This window comes from Mustela erminea, chromosome 6 (assembly GCF_009829155.1).
Source record: "Mustela erminea isolate mMusErm1 chromosome 6, mMusErm1.Pri, whole genome shotgun sequence".
Taxonomy (NCBI): Eukaryota; Metazoa; Chordata; class Mammalia; order Carnivora; family Mustelidae; genus Mustela; species Mustela erminea.
In genome coordinates, this window is record NC_045619.1 from 19,705,851 (window position 1) to 19,715,470 (window position 9,620).

The window sequence follows — 9,620 nt, forward strand, 5'->3', positions numbered from 1 at the left end:
CAAACACACACAAAGATAAATACATACATACACACATGAATATCCGCACTGGCAAGAGAATGAATAAATTGTGCTATGTTCAAATAATGGAATCATATAGAAGAATGAAAATGAATAAACTCCAGCTAAATGCAATGACAAGGAAGAATCTTGACTACAATGTTCAGTGAAAAAAGTAAAACCTAGGGATGCCTGGGTGGCTCAGTGGGTTAAAGCCTCTGCCTTTGGCTCAGGTCATGATCCCATGTCCTGGAATCAAGCCCTGCATCTGGGGCTCTCTGCTCAGCCAGAAGCCTGCTTCCTTCTCTCTCTCTGCCTGCCTCTCTGCCTGCTTGTGATCTCTGTCAAATAAATAAATAAAATCTTAAAAAAAAAAAAAAAAAAAGTAAAACCTAGAGGTGGCTCAGTTGGTTAAGCTTCTGCCTTTGGCTCAGGTTAGGATCCTGGAGTCCCTGGATCTGGTCCCGCATTGGGGTCCCTGCTCAGCCAGGAGTCTGCTTCTCCCTTTGTCCCTCACCCTCCTCGTGTTCTCTCTCGCCCACGAGCTCTCTCTCTCTCTTTCAAATAAATAAATAAAATTAAATAAAAAAAGAGTAAAACCCAGATAACCACTTAAAATATAGCAAGATTTTTAGAGTTCAAAACCAACTAAACAATATATTTTAATCAGGTTTTTTTCTTTCTTTCCTAATTTTTTCTCTTATCTATCATCTATCTATCATCTATATTTCTGTCATTTATCTAGCCTATTATCTTTCCATGGGTGTGTGTGTGTGTGTGTGTGTGTGTGTGTGTGTTTGTAAACCAAGGGAGTAATAAGCACAAAGTTTAGAGCAGCGGATACTCCTGAGAATGGAAAAGCCAGGAGATTCAAGGAAGTAGTACGTAATTTATTAAAAATGTTTTAGTTTGGGGGCACCTGGGTGGCTCAGTGGGTTAAAGCCTCTGCCTTCAGCTCAGGTCATGATCCCAGGGTTCTGGGATTGAGCCCTACGTCAGGCTCTCCTCTTGGCGGGGAGCCTGCTTCCTCCAGTCTCTCTCGCTGCCTGCCTCTCTGCCTACTTGTGATCTCTGTCTGTCAAATAAATAAATAAAAATCTAAAAAAATAAATGTTTCAGTTTCTGGGTCAGTGGAACCTGGGTGGTGCAGTAGGCTGACTGTCCAACTCTTTGTTTTGACGCAGGTCATGATCTCAGGCTCTGTGCTCAGTGTGAAGTCTAACGGAGATTCTCGGCCACCCCCTCTGCCCCTCCTGCTCGTGCTCTGTCTCTCAAATAAATAAATAAATCTTTATAATTTCCTTAAGATTTTATTTATTTGAGAGAGCGAGCGAGAGAGAGAGATCACGAGCAGGGGGAAAGATAGAGGGAGAAACAGACTCCCTGCTGATCAGGGATCCCAATGTGGGACTCCATCCCAAGACCCTGGGATGATAACCAACTGACCCACTCAGGTACCCAACAAATAAATTCTTTTAAATGTACATTTTTTAAAAAAGTATACATTTATGACAAAAATTTAGAAATATGACAGTAATGAAAAAGTCTCACGATTTAGAAAGCCAGTTTCATCCCTCACACCTCAGCCTCCAATCAATTCGAAGTGCAATTTCTTGTTTGAAGCCCTTCGTTAACTGGGAATAACTTTTCCATCAAGTAGCAGTGCACTTTGCAAACGGACTCTAGAATCATGTTTCTTGGCATGCTACTTTGGAAAAATATAAAAGCAGACCCACCTGATTTTAAATATATTTGGTAAGGCATCTATGCTCTCTAATTTTGTTTAATGAGAAACCAAAAAGCCCGGTTACTTTACTTCTGCATTCATGGCACCAACTCCCACGGTTTCTGTGGAGAAGAAGTAGTCACAGATCTGTGGTACTGATTTGTGCTAATGTGCCTAAATATTCATGTGTTTACAAGGATCGACATCAGAGAGGTTCAAAGTAAGAGTCTCTCAGGAGCTTGGACAGAGGAAACATAATATTGCTCCCGTTAGATGAAACCGCAAGGAGAATAAAAATAAGCTCAAAACCTCCTGAAAGAAATGGGTGAGCCAGAATAGCCAAAAAGAGATTGAGTGATTCAGGAGGGAATGTTGCTAATCCTCAGAGAAAGAAGCCTATTCTAGAACTATCCAAGAAGTATACAGAAGGAGAGGTAAACTGCTTCTGGGGAAAACCACCTCTATTGTGGAGATGGATGCTGGGTGTGGTAGAACACTCCGGGAATCTCTTAGGAGACCCTCTTCACGGTGGGATGCAGAGACAGATAAGGGTGGGCTGGGCAGGTAGTTTCCAGGAATAACAACCTACAATATCTAAACCTAATCTATCATCACAAACATATAGCGGTGAAGGAAATATATTTACCTGAATTCCTTTTGAGGACAGTGTTATAATAAGTCGGAAAAAAAATGTCTGATCAACTGTGGGGCAGTTTGGGGAAGTGAAACACATGGACATCGGTGGGACAGTCCGGGCAGAAAAAGCCGTCGAGGAAATAGCAGGTCAAGGGCTCAAAGACACAATGGCTCCATGGGCTTCTTAGAAGGGAGGGTCCCGTTTAATTAAAGGATTATATTGTTTGCTTTGAGGCACTGAATAAAGTGATCTTTATCTGACCTTTCCTGCAGTCAGAACTCACTTTAAATACTTCAAATGTCAGACATGTTAGGGATATGGATTTGAGTGTGCACGAAATTAGGAGCCTACCTAGGATGCCCTTTTTGTTTCCATCTTTTCTGCTGCCATTAAACATTCACTGCGGCTTGTTCGGGGAGGTGAGGCATTTAAATTCCCCTGCAGGCCTTTACACCAGGAGTACATAAAAACCACGGGTAGACTTGCCCTACTAGGAATTTTAGCCTGATTTTGTACCTGTCATTTCAATCCCTGAAATTGGATTAAGGCAATCCCTGTTGTTAATGTCCTCAGGCCATTTTCAGTAGAGGATTGCATCATAGCCTCAAATTACTTCTACATTGTTTCAAGTAAAATGTTCAGCAGACATTAAAGAGTCATCAGGCACATAGGTTAGGCAAATAGAAGGAGAACCAGTAGTTCACGATAGAAAATAAAGATAACCACACAAGGGCTTCTCACGCTGGGCTTCTCAATCCAGACTTAAAAATTATTGTATTTATAGTGTTTAAGGAGATAAAACAGAAGATTGAAAATCTCACCAGAGAACTGGCAATTGTTATTTTTTGTTAAAAGCAGAGTTGGGGGGGCATGGCAGGTATGAAGGACAAAATAGACATTTTAGAATGGAAAAATGCAAAACCACAAATAAGAGCAAAATACATCCATTCATGCTTTCTCTATTTTACAAAACTAAAAATAATTTTGTTGATCTTTTCAAAAAATTTAAACTTGCTTTTATTGTTTCTTTGATTCATTCTCACATTTAATATATCTTTCATTTATTCTCTTTGGATTTGTTCTGTATTTCCTTTCTAATGTCTTATTTGGGATATTCGTCTTTAATACTTATTTGTGTTTGGTGTTGTTGTTGTTGTTCTTTTTTTTCTTCTTTTTTTTTTTTACCACTATGAGCCTATTTAAGACTAAAAACATAACTTTGGCTCTATCTCACAAATTCAGATACAGAATATTTTCACTGTCATCCTGTCCTAATTATTTGTTAACTTTCATTATGATTTCCTCCTTGACCCGGGAGTTATTTATAACTATGTTTTTTTTTTTTTAAGATTTTATTTATTTATTTGACTAGCAGAGATCACAAGTAGGTAGAGAGGCAGGCAGAGAGAGGAGGAAGCAGGCTCCCTGCTGAGCAGAGAGCCCGATGTAGGGCTTGATCCCAGGACGCTGGGATCATGACCTGAGCCGAAGGCAGAGGCTTTAACCCACTGAGCCACCCAGGTGCCCTTATAACTATGTTTTTAATTTGTAATACAGTATCTCAAGGTCTTTTAATATTAACTTCTTTGTTATTAACTACCAATTCAATAGTGAGTGATTAGACCATGCTCTCTAATCACTATTAAGAAAAATTAGTAGCAAAAACAGAACCCAGTAAATTTTTTTCTGTGAAGAACCAAGTCATAAATATTTTAGGCTTTGTGAACAATTTATGGTTTCTGTTGCACAGTGTTCAGTGAAATATTCTGTAACTATTACAGTGAGATACTTTTTTATATCAATGTAGAATTCTAAGATACATTATTAAATTAAAAGATGCACAATACTACTGTATGTAGAAGAATTTGATTGTACTTATAAGGCTATTTTTAGTATAATAGGTGCTTACATACACTAGCCTGGAAGGATGCATAAGAAACTGTTAAAAACTGTTAAAAAATGAGTATCTTGGGGAACACTAGAGTTTGGGTACAAGAGAGCAAAGACTTGCTTTTCATTATGTTAGTGTTTGATACTCTTTCAATTTCTTTTTTATCATATGTATTACCTAGTTAAAAAAAAGTGAAATCTTTTCAAAAATAAGAGGATGGCATTTTGTCATAAAACACATGTTTAATATATACCTTCCTCCTTCGTAAAAGATTTTCACAATTGGGGATAAAAGAGGGGATGAGTTAAGAGTGTCCTTACCATGATGAACACTGAGTGGGATTGGTATTGTTCTTAGTTCACAGTTCAAGGAAGCCAACTTGATTTTTGCTTCTACAAGCTATAAACTAGCACTATATTAACAGAAAAAAAAAATCGTACACCAATGGGGTTTAAAACCTAAAAGCCAGGGGTGCCTGGGTGGCTCAGTTGGTTAAGCACCCCACTCTTGGTTTTGGCTCAGGTCATGATCTCGGGGAGTCAGGATCCTGAGACGAAGCCTGGGTCAGGCTCAGGGCTCAGAGGGGGTCTGCTTGAAGATTCTCTCCTTCTGCCCCTCCTCCCATTCACATTTGCATGAGAGCTCTCTCTGACAAATAAATAAATCTTAAAAAAAAAATAAAAACCAGAATATTGATATTGATAAAAAAATAGTTTTCTTTTTATCATTCTCAGTGATCCCTCCTTATTTATTGCTCTAACCCCATCACAGACAGCTTCTTCAATCATTTTCTAAAGTTCATCAGAAGTTAATACCTTAATTCTTTTTTTAAAAAGATTTTATTTATTTATTTGGCAGACAGAGATCGCAAGTAGGCAGAGACACAGGCAGAGAGAGGAGGAAGCAGACTCCCTGCTGAGCAGAGAGCCGGATGCTGGGCTTGATCCCAGAACCCTGGGATCATGACCTGAGCTGAAGGCAGAGGCTTTAACCCACTGAGCCACCCAGGTGCCCCTAATACCTTAATTCTTTGAATTATGCATCCTGTACCACCATCACCAAATATTTTGAAAATCTTTAGTAATTTTACCTTCATCTTTTCCAATCATTTCCATACTTAACATAGTAAGAAAAAATTTCCAAGTCAATTGTCTCAATAATTTCTTAATTTTAGCCATCATTGTTTTCCTTTTATTATTTTTTTTCAGATCAAGATCAAGAATTGCAATTTTTAACTCTTTTGTATCACTGATTTAATGTCCATCACAGAAGAAAAGGCCTCTTTAACTTTTGACTTTTGTGATATATTCAGTTCAATTAAAAAAAATCAGTGTTGGGGTGATTGGTTCTTGATCTAGGGTTTGTGAGTATGAGTCCCACATTGAACACAGAGCCTACGTTTTTTTTTTTAATCAGTTATTGAGATTTATTAAAAGATAAACTGAGGCACATTAAAGTTTACAAGAGTTTATATGAGCAAATATCGATTTGAACTGGGCAGCACCAAACCAAAAGTGGTTAAAAGCACTCCCCTGACAGAAGCTAGGGGAAAGGTTCTGAGGCTCCTGTAGAGCAGATAGAGAAGCAAAGCAAGGAAATTGACTGACTATAGCTTAAGCGATTGTTTTATGTGAGAAAGCATAGTTAGCTGTTTGTGACTGGTTTTTTAAAATGTCTTTCTCTCTCTTTTTTTAAGATTTTATTTTTTTATTTAACAGAGAGAGAAAGCATACCCAAGCAGGGGGAGTGGAGCCTGGAGCAGGAGCAAGGATCCTGATGTGGGGCTCCATCTCAGGACCCTGGAATCATGACCTGAGCCAAAGGCAGAAGCTTAACTTACTGAGGTATCCAGATATCCTGGTTGTTCTTAAATTTCATCCTCTTGGATATGAGTGCATTGACACTGATTGATTGTGTCCTATGTTTTGGTTTGCTTATGTTGGCTATCAAGGAAGGCATGAGTCACCTCAGTCTAATAGTCTCTTTGTTTTATGGTTTAACAGATATAATTTACATTCAAAAAAATGTACCCACTTCAACTGTGTACATTTCAAGTGTGTTCAGTTTGCTCAATTTAGTATTGTACTGGAGTCCTAAGCAGTGTAATAAGACAAGAAAGGGGAATAAAAAGCATACAGGCTGGAATGGAAGCTGTAAAACTGTCTTTACTTAAAGATGATTTAAAGATGATTAGTTATGTATACAATACTCAAAAATCCACAAAAATGCTACTGCTACTAATACATGAATTTAACAAGGTGGCAGAATATAAGACTAATATAAAAAAATTAATTGTATATTTTCTATATATTGCCAACAAAAAACTGGACATTGAAATTTGAAGATAGTATCTTTTATAATAGCATTTTAAAAACACAAAATACTTAAGGATAAATATGTTTAAGACCTGAGCACTGAAAACATTGTTGAAAGATATTGAAGAGGATTTAAATGAGTGGAGAGTTATACAATGTTCATGGATTAGAAAGCTAAATATCATTAAGAAGTCAAATACTCTCAAATTTAACTATAGATTCTAGACGATGTCAATCAAAATGCAACACATGACTTGTAGAAATTGACAAGCTGATTATAAAATTTATGTAGAAGTTCAAAGAATGTAAAGTAGGCAATTATATAAAAGTAGAACAATGTTGGAGACTTACCAAAAACTCACAGTAATTGTATCATAGTGTGCTATTGGCATAAGGATAGACATATAGATCAGTGGAAAAGAACAGAGCATCCAGAAATAAACTTATGCGTGTATGGTTGACTAATTTTTTAAAAGATTTTATTTATTTATTTGACAGAGAGAGATCACAAGTAGGCAGAGAGAGAGAGAGAGAAGAGGAAGCAGGCTCTCCACTGAGCAGAGAGCCTGATGTGGGACTCGATCCCAGGACCCTGAGATCATGACCTGAGCCGAAAGCAGAGGCTTAACCCACTGAGCCACCCAGGTGCCCCCTTGACTAATTTTTTTAAAGTAAATCTGGAATAACTTTATATACAGAAGGGAAAAAAAAAAACCCTGACTTTTACCTTATAACATATATAAAAGTTAACTCAAAACAATTTGAAGATTTAGAATAAAGAGGTAAAACTTAAAAACTTCAATATAAAAACATAAAAAGATTTATGTCTTTATGTTTGGGAAAAATTCCTAAAATAAGATACAAAATACACAGAACCTAAAACAGTAGAATTGATAAATTGAACTTCATATAAATTTATACCTTGGTTCTTCAAGAGATCCTGAGAAGATAATGAAATACCAAGCCACAAACTGGGAGAATATATATGCAAAACTTATTTCTGATAAAGGGCTTATATCCAGAACATTAGAAAAAAATTAAAACTCAATAATAAGACTAAAACTCAAGTTTAAAAAGAGGACAAAGATTTTAATAAACACTTCACTAAAGAGAAATATATAAGTGATAAACACATAAAAAGATGCTCGGCATCATTCATCATTGGGGACATTCAAATAAAAATCACAAAGAGCTACATCTACACACATACTAGAATGGGTATAATTAAAAAGATTGAAAATTGCTAAGTGTTAGTAAGGATATGAAGCAATTGGAACTCTCATACATTGCTGGTGGGAATATGAAATTGTATAGCCATTTGGAAAATAGTCTGTTCGTCTCTTATAAAGTTGAACATGCACCTACTATATGATCCAGGCATTCCACTTTTAAAGATATTTGCTCAAGAGAAATGAATACATGTTCACACAAAGACTTCTATAAAAATGATCATAGCAGCTTTATTCATGAAGTGCCCAAACTGGAAATAATCCAAATTTCCATCAACTCTTGAATGAATAAACAAATTGCGGTATGGCCATACAATGGAATTTTACCGAGGAGAAAAAGGAACAAACTATTTTATACACCCACTCAACATGGATGAATTTCAAAAGCATTTTGCTTAGTAAAAGAAATCAGGTACAAAAGAAACCATACTGTAAGACTCAATTTATATGAAATTCTAGAACAAGAAAAATTATAGTGTCACAGACCAGATCAATAGCTATCCAGGGTTTTTTTTTTTTTCAATTTAAGAAATCAAGAGCAATGGTTAAGAGCTCAGACTCTTAAGGTTGGAGACAGACTTCTTGGGTTGAAATCCCAGCTCTGCCATTTTCCAAATTTAATTTTTCCTGTGCCTAATATCAATAACACTAAAAATGACGTCACTGACATTACTTATAATATGGCCCAGAGGAGTTAAATAACTTGCCCAAGTTCACATAGCAGTATCTACCTGTGGCAAACCTTCACTTTTATGGTGACACCATGTAGAGACAAATTAATCCTGACCCCCCTATTTAAAACCTGGAATTCAGCAAAATTCAGCTTAACCCATTGATTGAGCCTGTACAAAAAACAGTACAAGACTTCTGTCCTTTCAGTCCTGAAAGTCTTTAGGGAGCTATATGAGGAAACAGCTGGAGGAGTTGTGCAAGACCAATAGATGCAGGAAAAGAATTTTGAAAGTTTAGTTATGTGTGGATATGAGATGAAGGTCTGCATGAATCAGGAAAAGCCACAGAGAGAAGGGACCTTGGAAAGGCACTTTAAAATATCATACTCAGAACTGTCCTCAGAAGAAGTTCTAGGCCCCTAGGACACTGTAGTGGGGCCTGACTTATTCCCATATAACTATGGTTTAAGTGGGAGCCAATCTCAATTCTGTTCAGCTAATAGTTTTTATCTCTTTTAAAATATAAGTTATTGGCAATGTAGTATGTGCCTCGCATTGTTCTGAGCACCTTGTCTTTGTCAAATCATTTATTCTAAACTTCTTGTATTAATCAGAAGCATGTGTGCTGAAAAGAGGTATTAAAAAGATTTCCATCGTCTTTCAGAAATGATGATGGCTGATTAGATAGGACAAATCTGTAGGACTTGGAAAAATGTTCTGTTAAACATTTCTTTTGTATATAAGTGATTTTGTTTTCTCAGAGTTTCTCTCTGCTTTGTAATATTCTGATTTTTGACCTATTTATATCCCTTTTAAACAAAACTTTACTCCCCCAGTTTAAGGTCTTCTACACAATGGTGATTCAAAAACCCTTCTGACCTGGGGAAAGGAGATTGGGAAATTTTGCCATTTGTTTTCTTGCTTTTTTTCAGGTAATTTACATGTCCCCATGCTTTAGGGGAGGATGGGAAGCCACCAGTATCTGTGTTTTATTGTTGAGTGATTGATTCAGTGCATCAATACTTTAAGCAAGAATGAGTTTGAACAGAAGAGGTGGTTTTTCTAAATCGCAGTCACCCCCACCAGAACTTGGATGTCTATTGCCAGAATGAATGCCTTTGCTTTCAAAGGGGATTTCCATTTCTCCTCAG